The sequence below is a fragment of the Eumetopias jubatus genome, unplaced genomic scaffold (assembly GCF_037043125.1).
Source record: "Eumetopias jubatus isolate StellerSeaLion01/CBP00866 unplaced genomic scaffold, mEumJub1_p1.0 scaffold_7, whole genome shotgun sequence".
In the NCBI taxonomy this organism is placed as follows: Eukaryota; Metazoa; Chordata; class Mammalia; order Carnivora; family Otariidae; genus Eumetopias; species Eumetopias jubatus.
Genome location: NW_028274813.1, coordinates 57,719,767 through 57,736,573, shown reverse-complemented (window position 1 = coordinate 57,736,573; position 16,807 = coordinate 57,719,767). Strand labels below are relative to the sequence as shown.

Below are 16,807 nucleotides of genomic sequence, written 5' to 3'. Positions count from 1 at the left end.
CTCTATACATATCTACTTGAAATCCTTATCTTAGTGGCTACAGTTGTTGCACCAGTGATTCTGTTTGAAGTTTCCACTATAATTCTTGTCCACTTGAGCTATAAGAACTGACAGGATCTTCTGTTGCTATCATGACTCCTTTAGGCACGGGGAGTGCAGTTAGATTTTGTATCTGTCTGGAAAGGAAGACTCACTAAGGTAGTGTTTATTTTATAGAGTAATAATCTTTTCTTAAATGTTGGTCTCACTTCTATTCCAAAAAGTGCCACTGCCAAATAAAAACTTCACTTTTAAGAGAAAACATGTACTAGACGGCCAGGATTTAGTTTAAGGTTCATGCTATTGGCTTCTGGTGGCTTTGAAGTAAGCTATTAATGTGTGGTTATGAAAAAAAAAATAAAATAGCACAGAGTTCCTATTAAAAAAAAGAAATCTAATAGGTTAAAAAAAGATTCATGTGTGTACATGGAGAGACAGAGAGAAAGGGAAGAGAGGGAGAGAGAAATACCACCTTCTTTTCCAGGTTTATGCTTTTCATCATGAACCTAAGAGAATAATCCAGTCTGTATAAATAACTGCAGGCCTCATTGAGTTTCTGTTGACTTTTTGGAGAAAAATTGTATTGAAATTCTCATAGTCACTACTACCTCTGCCTATTAAGTAGATAGCGGGAGGAGCCTTCTTTCTCTCTAAGGAAAAGTTGGGTGTTTGTGTTAGAGATACAGAATGCATAAGGGAACCCCAGCCTGACCTTGTGGCTGTTCAGCTGAAGACATTTCTTGCTTTTCTTCCTGGTAGCTTTTCTATCAGGTACCACTAAAGTGGTATCTTTTGACAACCTCTCTCCATGACAGCACTTCCTGGCATTCTTTCTTATAACTTAGGGGCCTTTCTTTAACAGCTGCCGTTCTTCACAGTTCCCAGTAGTTCCCAGTAGCAGCTGCTCCCCATGGTGTAGCTTCTGGTAGTGTTAGAGCTGATTTGATCCCAGGCCTCTTGCTTACTCCTATAAAAACATTGTCTGTTCCCAGCCTTCCTTGTTAGCCTCACCTCTTACTAGTTCTTTCCTTTCTGCTCTCTTTCCTCAATCGACTTATTTGTATCAGTACACTTACAGTTTTTTTTGTATGTGATCCCTTGTTTTATATTCCTTCTCCTCTTCATGTCAGCACCCAACTTTGGCTCAGTGTTATTTTTTCTGTGATTTCCCAGAAGGAATTAACCACTAATCCTTTGTGCCCCTCATATATATACTAACATCTGTTATAAGCATCTATAATTCTTTGTTGTTTATATCTCCTTTGAGTGGAGCAGAAAGCCCTGCCCAAACAGATTCTTGAACAAAATAAATAATATTCTTTTTTTTTTAATTTCTTTTTTAAAGATTTTATTTATTTATTCATGAGAGACACAGAGAGAGAGAGCGAGAGAGAGGCAGAGGGAGAAGCAGGCTCCCAAGGAGCAGGGAGCCCGACGCGGGACTCGATCCCAGGACCCTGGGATCATGACCCGAGCCGAAGGCAGACGCTTAACCATCTGAGCCACCCAGGCGCCCAATAATATTCTTTTAAACCCCTAAATTTTGGGGTAATTCATTATGCAGTTATAGAAATTGAAATAATTCTGGTATTTGGAAGTGGGGTGCCATGTAACAGAAACCTAAAAATATAGCAGTAGCTGAAACCAAACTAGGACTAGACAGTGGGTGGAAGATGGGAGGGTTTTGAAAAGATTGTTGGTGGAAACCTGATAGCCCTTGAGGAAGTAAGTGAAGGTTTAAAGGAAAGTGAAAAAATATAATTTGAAGTTAGTGAAAAGATCCTTGATATGTAATAGCAGAAAGTTCAGCAACATTGTCACCTATGGTAATGTGGAAAATAGGAAATGGTTTGCATGATGACAATGAATTGCATGATAAAGGTATTTCCAGGGGGTATTTTTTGGCTTTTTCTTGCTGCTTGTAGTAAAATATGATAGAAGAGAATATTATGGTATGAGTGGTTGTGTCCTCCAAAATTCTTGGGTTAAATCTTAATGCCCATGTGATGATATTAGCAGTTGGGGCCTTTGGGGAGGTGCTTAGGGTCATGAGGCTGGAGCCCTCATAAAAGTGCTTTTATAAAAGAGACCCCACAAAGCTGACAGGCCCCTTCCACCATGAGAGAATACAGTGACAGTTTGGCAGTTTGCAATGTAAAAGAGGGTCTTCACCAGAACCCAGCCATTTTGGCACCCTGATCTTGGGCTTCTAGCCTCCAGAACTGTGAGAAATAAATTTTCGTTGTTTATAAGCCACTCTGGCATTTTGTTAAAGTAGTCTGATTGGAGTAAGAAAAACTGAGGAGAGAATTGTTAAATATAAAGGAACCAGAACTTACTGAGTTCAAAAATAAAACTCTCTTTTCTAGTTTCTCCAGATGGCAGACAATTCTCAAATTAAGAAAAAAAAACTTAAAAAGAAAAAAGAAAAGTCTAATGAAAAGAGATCAAATCTAGAGTATTGTCAGAAAGAGATCAAATCTAGAGTATTGTCATTTAACAATGAAGCCAAGGGAGTGATTATAAAACTCTTTTGAGGCTTCAGGAAATTTAATGTCATGCTTCACAAAGACAGTATTCTCTTTAGGGACCTGAGGACCTGCAGTGCTTCATAGATCTTCTTTATTAAAAGTTTCTCTAAGAATTTTAAGAGCACTGTCCCTCAGGACCTTATAGGAAGCTCAAGGAGTTATTTTGAAATTTATGGGTGTGGCTTTTTTCTAATGGAGTGGATTATGAATTGATTCATAAGAAATCCATATGGTTTAAAAAAAAAGACTTTTTAGAGCAGTTTTAGGTTCAGAACAAAACTGAGCAGAAAGCACAGAGTTCCCATATTCTCTGTCCCTCTCATACACTGGTATGGTACATTTGTTAAAATCAATGAGCCTGCATTGACACATCTTTATTACTCCTGGCCCATAGTTTACAACAGGATTCACTCTTGGTGTATGTTCTGTGGGCTTGGACAAATGTATAATGACATACATCCACCATTATAGTATTATACAGAATATTCTTACTGCCCTAAAAATCTTCTATGCTCTGCTTATTCATCCAGTCCTCCCCCCAGCCCCTGACAAACTAATCTTTACTCTTTGCATAGTTTTGCCTTTTTTAGAGTGTCATACAGTTGTAGTCATACAATATTAATAGCCTTGTCAGATTGGCTGCCTTCACTTAGTAATAATATGCATTTAAAGTTCTTCCCTGTCTTTTCATGGTTTGATAGCTCATTTCTTTTATTTATTTATTTATTTATTTTTAAAGTATTTTATCTTTATTTTTTTTTAAAAGATTTTATTTATTTATTTGAGAGAGAGAGAGAAACAGCATGAGAGGGGAGGTCAGAGGGAGAAGCAGGCTCCCCGCTGAGCCGGGAGCCTGATGTGGGACATTTCTTTTATTTCTTTTTAAAGATTTTATTTTTTTATTTGAGAGAGAGAGAATGAGAGATAGAGAGCACGAGAGGAAGAGGGTCAGAGGGAGAAGCAGACTCCCTGCTGAGCAGGGAGCCCGATGTGGGACTCGATCCCAGGACTCCAGGATCATGACCTGAGCCGAAGGCAGTCGCTTAACCAACTGAGCCACCCAGGCACCCGGGACATTTCTTTCAAACACTGAGTAATATTCTTTTGTCTACATGGTTTATCCATTCACCTCCTGAAGACCTCTTGGTTGTTCCCAAGGTTTGGCAGTTATGAATAAAGCTTCTATAAACTGTGTGCAGGTTTTTGTGTGGACATAAGTTTTCAAGCCTTTTAGGTTAATACCAAGGAGTGTGATGGCTGTATTGTATTATAAGAGTATATTTAGTTTTGCAAGAAACTGCCAAATTGCCTTCCAAAGTTTCTGTACCATTTTCCATTTCCACCAGCAATGAATGAGATTTCCTGTTACTTCATGTCTTCACCAGCATTCAGTGTTGTTAGTTTTCTGGATTTTGGCTATTCTAGTAGGTGCATAGTAGTTACATTTTCCTAATAACATATGATGTTTAGCATCTTTTTATGTGCTTATTTGCCATCTGTATATCTTCTTTGGTAGGTCTTTATGCAGATCTTTTGCCCAGTTTTTAATCTGGTTGTTCATTGTCTTACTGTTGAGTTTTAAGAATTCTTTGTGTATTTTAGGTAATAGTCCTTTATCAGATGAGTCTTTGCAAATATTTTCTCTGAGTCTATGGCTTGTTTTCTCATTCTCATCCACATAGTTTTTAAAAGGATTATATCAATTTAGACTGAAAGGCACAGAGACAATACAAAATGAAAAAAAGGCCTTTGGATCTCAAAGTTGTACAGTCAAGAAATGTGCCAAGCACATGGCTAATTACCATGAAACCTACAGCCCAGAATGGGGAGACATGAGCCACACGGTTCATTCCTTAGTTGAGGAACTAGCAGCATATACCCAGCTGGGTTTTAAACTTTTAATGGACCTATGCCTGCTCCATCACTGTGTATTCATGTTTGTGGAGAAAAGATAACGTATCTTTTTTGTTTATAGCTCTTCAGATCAAGAGGAACTGTACTCAAGGAGCTATATTTAAGGAACTGTACCCAAGAAGTTCATCCATACCTGGATCTCAAGCCTGAGCCTGATCGTTGTGGGTATTGGGGGAGAGAACAAGTATATATTTTTTTGCATGTGGAGGGATGTGAACTGCTGTGACCAGAAGGTGGACTGTAGCATATAGTATTTTTGAAAATTGGTTTCAACAATATTTGTGGTCGTACGTGTTCTTCTAGAACCATGCCACTTAGAAGCTGAGTTTATTTCCTCTCCTCTTGAACCTGGGCTGGCCTTCGAACTGATTAATAGAATGTGGAGGAGCTGATACTGTATGACTGACAAGGCTAGGTCATAAAAGGTGGTACTGTTTCTGGCTGGCTCTCTCGGGAGACGAACCATGAGAGACTATGGACTCGGAGAAACAAACTCAGGGTTCTAGAGGTGAGGCGGGTAGGGGGATGGGTTAGCCTGGTGATGGCTATTAAAGAGGGCACGTACTGCATGGAGCACTGGGTGTTATACGCAAACAATGAATCATGGAACACTACATCAAAAACTAATGATGTAATGTATGGTGATTAACAAACATAAAAAAAAAAAAAAAAGATGCTTACCTTTGGAACCTAGCCACCATAGTGTAAGGAAGCCTAGGCCACATACAGAAGCTATGTGAAACCAGCCAAGATTTCATCTGACCGCATCAGCCACTGGATGTGTTAGTGAATGAGCCTTTATTTAATTTTAGTCCCCAGCCTTTGAGCCACCCCAGTTGATCCTAAGTGGAGCAGAGACAAACTATCTCCTCTGAGGCCTGTTTAAATTGCAGATTCATGAGCAAAGTAAGTGGAGTCTTGGTCAGTAAGTATTAGGGTTATTTTTTTTATATAGCCATAGTAACTGAAATAATTAGGAAGGTATATAGTTTCAGAGTTTGTTTTTTAATTAAGTTTTGGTAATAAGGTTTTGCTGGTTTCATGAAATGAATTGGGAAACATTTCATCTTTTATTTGGTATGGAATAATTTAAATAACATTGTAATTATTTGTTCCTTAATTGTTAGAACTCAGATTTAAAGGTTTTTTGGGTGTGTTATTTAAAATAATAGGGGAGGGTGCCTGGGTGGCTCAGTTGGTTAAGCGACTGCCTTCGGCTCAGGTCATGATCCTGGAGTCCCGGGATCGAGTCCCACATCGGATTCCCTGCTCAGCGGGGAGTCTGCTTCTCCCTCTGACCCTCTTCCCTCTTGTGCTCTCTCTCATTCTCTCTCTCTCAAATAAATAAATAAAATCTTTAACCAAAATAAATAAATGAATAAAATAAAATAATAGGGGAAGGGAGGGAAAAATGAAACAAGACGAAACCAGAGGGGGAAACAAACCATAAGAGACTCTTAATCTCAGGAAACAAATTGAGGGTTGCTGGAGTGGAGGGGGATGGGAGGGATGGGGTGGCTGGGTGATGGACATTGGGGAGAGTATGTGTTGTCACGCTCTGGGTGTTGTGTAAGACTCATGAATCACAGACCTGTACCCCTGAAACAAATAATACAGTATATGTTAATTAAAAAAATAGCTTTTAAAATGGTGTAAAAAGGGATCCCTGTTTCTAAAAAATAATAATAATAATAGTCACCGGGTGGCTTAGTTTACCGTCGGACTCTTGATTTTGGCTCAGGTCATGATCTCGGGTCATGGGATTGAGCCCCCACATCAGGCTCTGTGCTCAGCTTGGAGCCTGCTTGTCCCTCTCCCTCTGCTCTTCCCAGAGCTTGGGTGTGTGCTGCACCTGTCTCTTTCTCTCTCTCAAATAAATAAATAAAATCTTTATAAATTAATTAATTAAAAAAATAGTGGTCACCTTTCCAGTCTCTTCATTGGTAATTAGTCAGTTTGGCTTTTCTACTTGGTTTAATTTGGGCTATTTGTATTTTCTAGGAAATCATACATTTCTTCTATTCCCAGTCTTGCTAATATTTGTTTTGCTTTATATCTTTAGGCAGTTAAAAAAACATCTTTCGGAATTATCAATTCTCCTACTTTTTCTCTGTATCACCAATTATATCTGTTATTTTTATTCATTCACTCTTTATATTTTCTTTTGGTTAATTTTGTGCTTTTTTTTTTTTAAACCTTAAGATAAATATAACATACCTGTAGTTGTAGTCATTTGTCTTCATAATGAAAGGGTTTAGGGACATAAATTTTTATCTAAGTATGGCTTTTGCTGTGTTCCGTACATTTTTATGTACTTACCTTTTCATTAGTTTCTAGGGAGTTTGTGATTTTTTCTCTTTGATCAACAGTTAATTTTCAAGTCTTAAGATATTTCAAACCATTTAAAAATTATTTCTAGCATTATTGAACTATGATCAATGACTATGGCCTGTAATATACTTACTTTTAAATATTTGTTATAGTTTGCTTTATGGAAATTTTTATAAAACTATGAACAAATTAAAATGTAAATTCTCTCATTGAGTGAAGTAAGATTGCATATTGTTTTAGTTTAGACTGCTGTAAGAAAGAGGCAGCCTCACCCTTTGAAGCCATTCTGTCCCCTGAGTTCTTGCACTCTGGGCCTGTGATGGCAGTGGCAGCTCTGATGATTTCTGATTTACCCTGATAGTGGGTGGTGGTGTTAGTCTTTCCTTGTCTTAAAGAACAGCACCTGGCTTCTGTTGAGATGCATGTTTTAGGTCTGTGGTTTAGGTATTAATCTCCTTATCAAATCGTCACTTTGCTATACCTTTAGTATCCTCTTCCAAAAATATGTTTTCATTTTTTGCAGTATGGATAGGCTGAAATTTTCTAAATCTTTATGTTCTAGTTCAATTTTTTTTTTTTTCTTAATTAATAATTCTGTCTTCCAGTTATTTCTGTCTTCTCACATTTTACTGTAAGTGGTCAGGAGGAACCAGGCCACTCCTTCAATACTTTGCTTAGAGATCTCCTCAGCTAAATATCCAGTTCCATTGCTTGTAAGTTCTGCCTTCCATAAAACACTAAAACATGAACACAGTTCAGCCAAGTTCTTTGTCACTTTATAATAAGGATCATCTTTTCTTCAGTTTCCAATAACATATTCCTCATTTCCATTTGAAACCTAATCATAGCAGGCTTTGTGGTCCATATTTTTACCAGCATTCCGTTCAGGATTATTTAAGTATTTTCTAAGATGATTGAGGTTTTCTCTCCGACTTTCTTCTTTTCTTTCTGGGTCCTCACTAGAATTACCCTTTAATGCTCATATTTTGAGCATGCACCTCTAAACCTTTTCAGCCACTACCCATTATCCAGTACCAAAGCCACTTCCACATTTTTAGGCATTTGTTATAGCAGCACCCCACTCTTGGTTCCAAAATCTGTCATAGTCAAGGTTCTCCAGAGAAACAGAACCTGTGAAGGCTGAGAATTCCCACGATCTGTTGTCTGAAGCTGGAGGCCCTAGAAAGCCAGTGGAGTAATCCATTCCAAATTCAAAGGCCTGAGAACCAGAGGAGCCAGTGGTATAAATCCCAGTCCAGGGTCAGGAGATGAGATAAGAGGTTTCAGCTCAAATGATGAAGCAGGAAAAAAGGAGCAAATTCCTCCTTCATGCATTTTTTATTCTGTTTAGACCCTCAACAGATTGGATGAAATTCATCCACACCGAGAAAGACAATCCACTGAGTCCACCAATTCAAATGCTAATCTCTGGAAACAGCTCTCACAGATACACTCAGAAATAATGTTTAATATGGGCACCCCATGGCCACTCAAGTTTACATATAAAACTAACCATCAGTAATTCATCAGTAGATGAATTTAAGGAAGAGTTACTCTGGAGATCTGCCTGAATTAGTGGGTTGGAAAAATCAAGAGGAAGAAATATCTAAAAACTAAGAACAAATACATACCAAAAAAAAAAAAATGAATTAGGACAAAGACATTGACTTAAAGACTCAATTTTCATATACTGTTTCTGTGGAAATTACTGGAACTTGTGCATTATCAAAATAATGATGTAAACCAAGGGAGAAGAAAACAAAATTTAAGATAGAATCTAACAGAAATAGAGGCAAAAGAATTTACTGAGTGTTGGTAAAGATAGATACCAAATGACAGCTGTGCAGCAGGCCTGAAAATAAACCAATTTAGACTGAAACAGGTCAGAAAACTCAAGGAGAGACTTCTTTAAGAAGATGAAATTAGTAAAATACCTAATGGGTTTGCATGTATTGAGAAAAGATTTACACAAATTTTAGAGAACATGAGGGATTTGAAATGTGTGGGGCCTGATGTTTTCTGTAACAAGTCTTATAGTTTTAAATGATGCACAGGTGTAACTGTTAATAAAATCCCCAAAAACCTAAATAAAAGGAAATAATGAGAGAAGACAGACTTGATAGATCCAAGAGATACAATATTAGGAGTTCCACAAAAACTAAAAAACTTAAAAAAAAAAAAAAAGAGAGAAAATAGACCTTGTATCAGAAGAAAGACCTAAGTTTGCATCTTGAGGGGTACCCCATTTCCTCACCCCAACCTGAGTTTTAATTAGCGCTAATGAGAAAAACTGATTATTAGTTATATGCCTATAAAATTTTCAAACTCCAAGAATAATGATAAAATCTTATTGGATTCTAGATTAAAAAAAAAACATGTTACTTGCAAAGGAAAAAAATTCAGACTGAGATTGAGTTTCCTGTATGCAGCTTTGGAGAATAGAAGCTGATAGGATAATATGAATGGAATAGTGAGAGAATTCTACCCCATGAATCCTATAGTAGGCTAAGCTGTCAATTACGTGTCAGGGAGAAAGATATTTAACAGATGTGCAAGGTTCAGAGATTAGAGAATTCTTGAGAAAATACTCTAACAGAAGTGAATAGTAACTGTAGGATATGAGAAGATAAAAAAGAAAGGAAATAGTGGTAAGCAGTAAAGTTGACAGTATATACATGGTTCAATCTCATTGAATAATGACAAATGGAAAATGCTTACTGTAAGTTCTAAAGAAGCATTCAGATTTCTCCAGCCTTCAATTTGAAGATTTTTCAAATACAAATTTGAAAGGCTTTTAACTAGATTCACCAATTTCTCTTACAGTCTTTTTCTTCTAATTCAGGAATACTACTTCTTTAGAAATGACTAATTCCAGGGCAGGAAAAGTAGGTGAGCCTGCATTGTTTTAACATGCCAGGAAGCAAGGAGTTGCTCAAAGATGAATGGAAACATGTCAAATAGAGTGCATGCAGAAGATCTACTGGGGAGTACTTTGGGAAAAATTCACACCCGTAAGGGAGTGAATAAGGCAGGATTGGAAGAGAGAGAGAAGTTGAACTGTGATGCAGTTCATCTTCTAAATGTGGAACTCTGGACCTGAGATGGCTCTTCAGAGTTCTTCTGAATTGAGGCAAGGGGGCTGACTCTTGTACCTCTCATGGTCCATTTATTTGATGTGGGCTTCCTCTGGAAAGGGGGCATACCCTCAGGTGAGGAAGCTCCCTTCAATCGAGGACAGTTCCTGGGGAGATGCCAGTTGTGAGCTGCTGCATACAGTATTTTCGTACCTGGGGAAGAGTGCCTTGGTCCTTAAGAAAGTCCTGGATAGTGCATCCTGACAATTTCCATTATCATCTGTTTGCTTCATATGATAAGTTTATCCCATCTGGGAATAGCTCCTCTAGGATTATGGTTGATCTCTTTCTGGAAATAGGAGTGGTAGGTAAGTAGGACTTAACTCCTTAACTCCAGTTTTTCTTATACCTCTGGTCTTGGGGCCACAGCTAATAATTCATTATATCCTTTTGATACCAATTCTAGATTTCCCCTTACCTTTGGCTTATACCTCTGCTGGTCTAGGCAGATTACCTGAGGTCATTGAGTCCCTTATATCTGAGAGGTTCTGAGGCCTAGTCATCATGCTAACCGTAGTCTCCAGACTGTGGCTGTTGTATTCATCCATTTGTTGTCAAAATTAGGCAAAGGAGTATGAAGAGACACCTTTCATATATATTCTTCTTATGACAAACATGTTTATCATCTAGGTGATAAAAATATATTTCCCTGGCTGATAAAAATATAGAAGTCCTATCTCTTCCTGATGACTAAAGTCAGTTACTCCTCCCAGATTGGTGACTTCTTTCCTTGCCCTCTGATCTCTTGGCCCAAGGTGATTGAAGTGACCAGGTGGCAGTTGTAACTTAAAGTTTAATGGGCTGTGTCCCTTGATAAGAACAGGAACAGGACCTGTAGGTTCATAGAACCTAGCATTGCTGGGAAGGGACATATAAATTGCTAAATGGGTCACTGGGAATGATGGCAAGTGAGGCCATTCCTACTTCCCCCCCACTTTGTTTCATGGCTGTATGTATTTTACTTATTACAGATGCAGCAGCATATATAATGGTTATTGATTTAGAGTTTAACTGCATCTTGGAGGAGAGTGGATACTATCCACGTGGTATCTCCAAAGGAGTGCTTCAGTCATGCCTTTAGAATGCTCTTCCATTGCTCTTAGGCTGGCAGCTTCTGAATGTTGCAGTATGTGATAGGACCGGTGGATCCCATGGTCTTTGCTTATATCCTTTGCTATAAAGAGGATCCCTTAGTCTGAGGTAATGTTACATAGGATATAAAGTGGACCTGAAATGTTGTTAGCTCTCAGGAAGTGGTGCTAAGGCAAATCCATACTACTAATATGTGTTGATTCTTGTCAGGTGAATCACTTCCTTCCAGAATGAAAAGGGTTCAATGTAATCAATTTGTACTAAGTGTCTGGTTGATCTCTTTGAGGCAGTGTGCCATATTAGGGGCTTAGCTTTGGTCTCTGTTACTGGCAGGTTGGATAATCTGCTGTAATAATTGGCTAGATCAGCCTTGGTGAGAAGGAGCCTGTACTGTTGGAGCCTGCCACCATGGCTACTTTGTCCATTATGCCAGCACTAAGGTGACAGTGGCAGAAGCCACATGATTTTGGTTGGTTAGTATTCTGTGTACTTGGTTGTTTTGTGCCTCTTTTTTGGTAGGTGTTCTCTAGTGTAGTATTAATATGTGACATAAATATCCTCATACTTTGTGTCCACTCCCACTCGCCAGTCTTCATACCCTGTCCCCAGGAAAACCAGTTAAGAGACTTTGTAATATTTTAGATGAGAGTTAAAGAAGTCCTCAGCGGAGTGCCAGTGAATATATAAATAAGCATATCTGAGCAGTGTTTCAGGTTAGGTTTGTAACAGTTTGGAGACTTCAGAGTTTTCAATCTGATTAGGAGGATCAGAAATCCGTTTTAATGATGGGAGGGATTTAGGAAAAAGTTGGTCTGTAGGTGGGAGAGATACATTTTGTTTTGGACCACCAGACTATTAGAGATCCTGGTCTGGAACTCAAGCAGGAGGTCAGAATTAGAAACAAACATGTAGCCATGTCATGAGTTTACATAGCCATTTCAAAACTCAGAACTGCAGGGAGGAGTTTATGTGCTATCACTGCTCTAATATACTATTTACAGACCTCAACCAGCTGCTTACTGGGAGAATGGGAGTATGAGGGAGCAAATTAAACAACAGCAGCAAAAAAATACAAGGAAATTGTTTTAATCAGGTTTAAAACTTAGGCTTATGTAAGAATTTTAAAATTTCGTTTCAACAATGCTTAATGTCTTAACTGCTCGGGGTCTCAGTCAGCCTGTCACTTTAAGATAGCATCTGGGGTTGTATTGGAGGGGTGACTTCTGTGATCTTATTGCTTGAAGAAGTCAGGATTCTCAGATTCACATATTGTCTCAAGGCCCCCAGTGTTGCCGTGGCGATATCCTTTGTTGGTTGCTGCTCTCCCTGTCAGCACTTGGGACTCCTCTCCTGCAGTTTTGTCAGAGCCTAGTGATGTTTCTTGGCTGGCATGGCCTTTAGTGTTAAGAGAGCTGGCCAGAAGTTAGAGTCAGCTCAGCTTAAGTGGACTCATTTTGAGCTGTGATCCTCTCCCATACTCAGAAACCTCGACTGGCAAGCTCCCTAGCTAGATGTTCTGGGGCTGGCTGATCTATGCCAACCTTGGGAACTAAACTGAGAGGCTTTTTCTGACAGGCTTAGAAATGTATTTTGATACTTTCTTACTCATTTGCTTTTTAATTTGTTCAGTATCTGTAACTACCCACCCTTCCCTTCCAACAAACATGCAGACTAGAATATCAGTGGATGATAATGGGGATCTTGTTAGTTCTTATTCATTGCTAAATCACAAGCTCTAAGGAAAGTACTTGTCACATGGTTGACCTTTAATAGATCTTTATCAGATCAATGAAGGACAGAAATAATAGGTGAAATCCCTAAGAATATGTCATGTGAAAACAAGATGAGGATTAAACTGTTTAGTACATCTTTTACCTTCTATTTTAAGGGTAGAAGGCAGAGGAGCTTCCAGGGAAGGAAACTGAGAAGAACTGATCTGGAGAAGTAGGAAGAGAATGGAGTGCAGAAAAGTGGGAGAAAGTATGTGTCAGTAAAGAGCAATAATCACTGTTGTCAAAGGCTTCAGAAATAAGAGTAGGAGTAACTGAATATGACAACTTGGAGGTTATTGGTAATTTTGGGTAAAGTACCAACACATGAATCTGCAAAAAATCAGATCTCAAGGAATTGTACCATAAGAGGGAGAAGAGAATTGTGGCAGCAAGTAAAGTCTTTTATGAAGGTTGACAGTGAAGGGAAGAAGAGATTAAGATATGTCACTGGGGTTTTCAGAAACAGGACTCATGGAGGACTCTCTTCCTTCAAGACAGAAGAGATTTGGTGTTTCAATATGTAGGGAGACCTGGTGGAGGAAATGGAGGAAGACTAAAGAGATGGTTTATGAATTAAGGTCTCAGAACTTAACTGGGAAAAGATGAGATCAACCTTAGGAAGACAAGAAGGAAAGAAGAATGGATGGAAAATAGAAAATCTAAAGCAAATGGGAAGAACATGAAGGAATTTGCATTAGATTTTGCGTAGAGTAGTAAGGTGTCCAGGTTATCTGCTTGACAATGCATGTGTGCAGAGCCCTGTGAAACATTGTGAAACAGGGCCGTGTCATAAGGCTTGGCCCCCTGCCACTTCTTTTGCATATTCTTTGACCCTATCTTTTTTTTTTTTTTTTTGAAAGATTATTTATTTATTTATTTGACAGAGACACAGCCAGAGAGGGAACACAAGCAGGGGGAGTAGGAGAGGGAGAAGCAGGCTCCCTGCTGAGCAGGGAGCCTGATGCGGGGCTTGATCCCAGGACCCTGGGATCATGACCTGAGCCAAAGGCAGATGCTTAACGACTGAGCCACCCAGGCGCCCTTGTTTGTCCCTATTTTGACTGAAGGTGAGTGGCCATGTTCCCTGGAAATGCCCTCCCAGAGAATTCTGAAGGAGAGAGTTCTTTAGTTCTTATTCAGACTCAGGAGGCTTAGTCAAGGGCCAGTTATCTTTCCACATAGGGAAATTAATTTCCAGGGAGAGACTTCGGTGATCTGCAGTTCCCTAGAATTGATAGGATCTTAATAGATCTCAAACCCAACTCTGTGATCCTGGGTTATGTAATTAATATGGATAATTCAGGTAGAACACGTTTCAGATTCCTTTATACCTTAGCAGTGCTGACTCAATATCAGATAAAATTTATTTACTCTGAATGTTTCTTGTTAACTTGGTTCTCTTAAGAGCTGATGACAGAGCCCACTAGTATCTTATTTTAAAATATATTTTTTTTAAGATTTTATTTATTCATGAGAGACAGAGGGAGAGAGAGAGAGAGAAGCAGAGGGAGAAGCAGGCTCCCAAGGAGCAGGGAGCCCGATGCAGGACTCGATCCCAGGAGCCCGGGATCGTGACCTGAGCCGAAGGCAGACGCTTAACCATCTGAGCCACTATCCTGTGATAATTAAGAGTTTATGGATTATAAACTGATGGGAAAATTATCTGATAAGGTAACTTTATGTTCTTTATTCTACTGATTTCATGTATATGGATTTTGTAAAATGTAGTTCTTTTGGACAAGGTAAAAGATACCACATACACAAAGAAGTACATAATGTGCACATCTGGAGTTAAAATATTTATTTAAAATTGTTTTTAATTAATAAAAGTTTTATAGAGTGCTAGCTGCCTCTGCTTTTTGATTGTCATTAATTTATTCATTTATCATATATTTATTAGCTATAAGGTACAGGTTCTGTTCTAGGTGCTGGGAATATACATGTGGAAAGGATACAGTACCTGAATTTTAAGGAGCTTATGGTCTGATCTGGGAGACAGACAATTGTGATAAAATAAGTACAGTAGTATATAGTATGTGTTAAAAAAGAAATGTGTACAGGTTGGAGTAGAGCCCAAGGGAAGGGGAGTAGTCCATTTCTGCCTCAGAAGGATGGGAACCTGCTGTCAAGAAAGATTTTCCTGATGAAGTGATGCCTGAATCCTGAAAGGTAAGAAGGTGTTTTTATTAAGTTTTCCATTAAATAATATAAAGTCTTTGAGGACAAAGAACCTTATTCAAATTTGGGTTCCATCACAAAGGAAGAGTTTGTCAGTAAATGAAAGACAAAAGTTCCCCAGTTCTCTGTTTGCAAGTTTAAAACTATTATAAAATATTTTTTGAGATTAAGAATTCCTCATAATTCTTAATTATGGAAACAAACTGAGGGTTGCTGGAGTGGTGGGGGGTGGGAGGGATGGGGTGGCTGGGTGATAGACATTGGGAAGGGTATGTGCTATGGTGAGCGCTGTGAATTGTGTAAGACTGATGAATCACAGACCTGTACCTCTGAAACAAATAATACATTATATGTTTAAAAAAAAAGGAAGGGAAAAATGAAGGGAGGGGGAATCGGAGGGGGAGACAAACCATGAGAGACTATGGACTCTCAGAAACAAACAGGGTTTTAGAGGGGAGGGGCGTGGGGGGATGGGTTGGCCCGGTGATGGGTATTAAGGAGGGCATGTATTGGATGGAGCACTGGGTGTTATTCACAAACAATGAATCATGGAACACTACATCAAAAACTAATGGTGACTAACATAACAATAAAATAAAATTTAAAAAAAATTTTTTTCTTTTACAATCACCAGTAGGTGGCAGTGTTGCCCCATGAAAAAAGATGATCACCAAAAGTTGAAAATGACTCCTGAATTTCCAAACCTGGTAATGAGGGTATTCTGGGTTAAAAATGGATGAGAAAAAGTGAGTTTGAATTTTTTTCTCTGCAGGCCAGCTTTTCCTTGAATAAACCAATGTCTGCCCTCCCTCCTTCCCATTCATCCTGAGCCCTAGAGATTTCTGTAAAATTGACTTACACACCTCTCATTCCAAGGCCTGTGGGAATCTGAAGCCTCCTCAAGATTTCTGCACTCCATTGACCCAGAAACAAAACTGAACTCCCTGCCTAAAAGCCTATTCACATTAAACATTCATGAGTTTAAGAGCCTTTAGTGAAGATTTGGAAGAAAGAATAGCAAGCAGAGTTTATATAGCAGCAATGCAAACAACCTCCAGTGAATCAGGCAGCTTCTCAGGTCTCAAAATGTCCTTTGGCCACCCACCACCATGTGGTTTTACTGAATTCATTTGTTTCAGCCTTTATCTAGTGGGTTCCTCTTTTTCTCTTCTTGGCCCTGGAACTTCAAATTCTTTTCCTCTCTCCTTCATCTTTTCATATTTCTCATCTCCTTCATATTTCTCTGTTCCTTTTCCTTTCCCTCTCCCACCTTTTCTCTCCCTGTCTTACCCCTACCTCCAGACCTACCCAAGGTGCTCTACAGTAGAGGGCCCTTCACTCAATGTGATCCCCCTCCTTTGAAGGTAGTAGTGGCAGTTTATTACCCTGAAGTAGAAAGCAAAACAATCTTTCTGTTTTCAAGTGTAATAAAAATACTTTAAAAAACACCCTGCAGATATTTTTGTAAGAACTTCCATCAGGGTTTTCAGCTGGTGGTTGCAGGTTTGTCTTTAGCAGGGTGTTATTAAATGAACTTCTTATGTTCTTTCCTCCTCCCTCCATCTTCCATATGCCTAGAAAATAAATCCATTCTTTCCATGATCTATCATATTTGTATTATTTTCTGCTGCTGTTTTATTTTTTCATAGGGTTATTTGTGCAACTCAGTGTCGTCCCAGGATTGGTACCAATTTGCAAATTGTGATTGGTCTGCTGTAGGGGACCATTCCCTCCCCCCTACCAAACTTTCATGAAAATTCTCAACATAAAATTGAAAGAGTTGTTGAAAGAATCTGTTTACTTAGATTCTGTGATT

The 16,807-nt window shown here is 38.8% G+C and overlaps 1 long non-coding RNA gene across 1 annotated transcript in view; it reads left to right on the top strand.

The window, feature by feature from the left end:
* The window catches only part of LOC114207882 (uncharacterized), a 32,653-nt gene extending 27,139 nt beyond the window's left edge, over positions 1-5,514 (top strand). Inside the window, exon 3 of the long non-coding RNA XR_003608939.2 lies at positions 4,546-5,514. This is a non-coding gene — a long non-coding RNA (uncharacterized LOC114207882). The remainder of the gene's footprint in view (positions 1-4,545) is intronic.
* Positions 5,515-16,807: the final 11,293 nt, after the last annotated feature.